This window comes from Sinocyclocheilus grahami, unplaced genomic scaffold (assembly GCF_001515645.1).
Source record: "Sinocyclocheilus grahami isolate Dianchi unplaced genomic scaffold, SAMN03320097.WGS_v1.1 scaffold29396.1, whole genome shotgun sequence".
In the NCBI taxonomy this organism is placed as follows: Eukaryota; Metazoa; Chordata; class Actinopteri; order Cypriniformes; family Cyprinidae; genus Sinocyclocheilus; species Sinocyclocheilus grahami.
The window spans coordinates 1-319 of record NW_015520865.1 but is presented as its reverse complement, the minus strand read 5'-3'; positions in this window follow the sequence as shown (position 1 = coordinate 319).

Below are 319 nucleotides of genomic sequence, written 5' to 3'. Positions count from 1 at the left end.
GCCCAAAAAGTCAGCCCCATCCAAGGGTAAAGGGTCATGTTTAAACACTAAATTCAAGGTCATCAAACCTGTGTGGCAAAGTAAATATACCGTCTCATAGTGCTGGGTTTTCATGTAGTCATCCTGACTTGCTTCTGCACATACATAAAGGCAGCATTTCAGTAAATTACTAAAATATAATTCAAGTAAATTTGGAATTAGCTATGCATATTTTCACACTAATTATAAAGAGTTTAGTTCCTTCTCTACTTGCTTGCACATAAGGCCATTCACGTTGTGCTTCAAGTGATTTGAGTGTGCTTTGAATGAGTGCACTGTT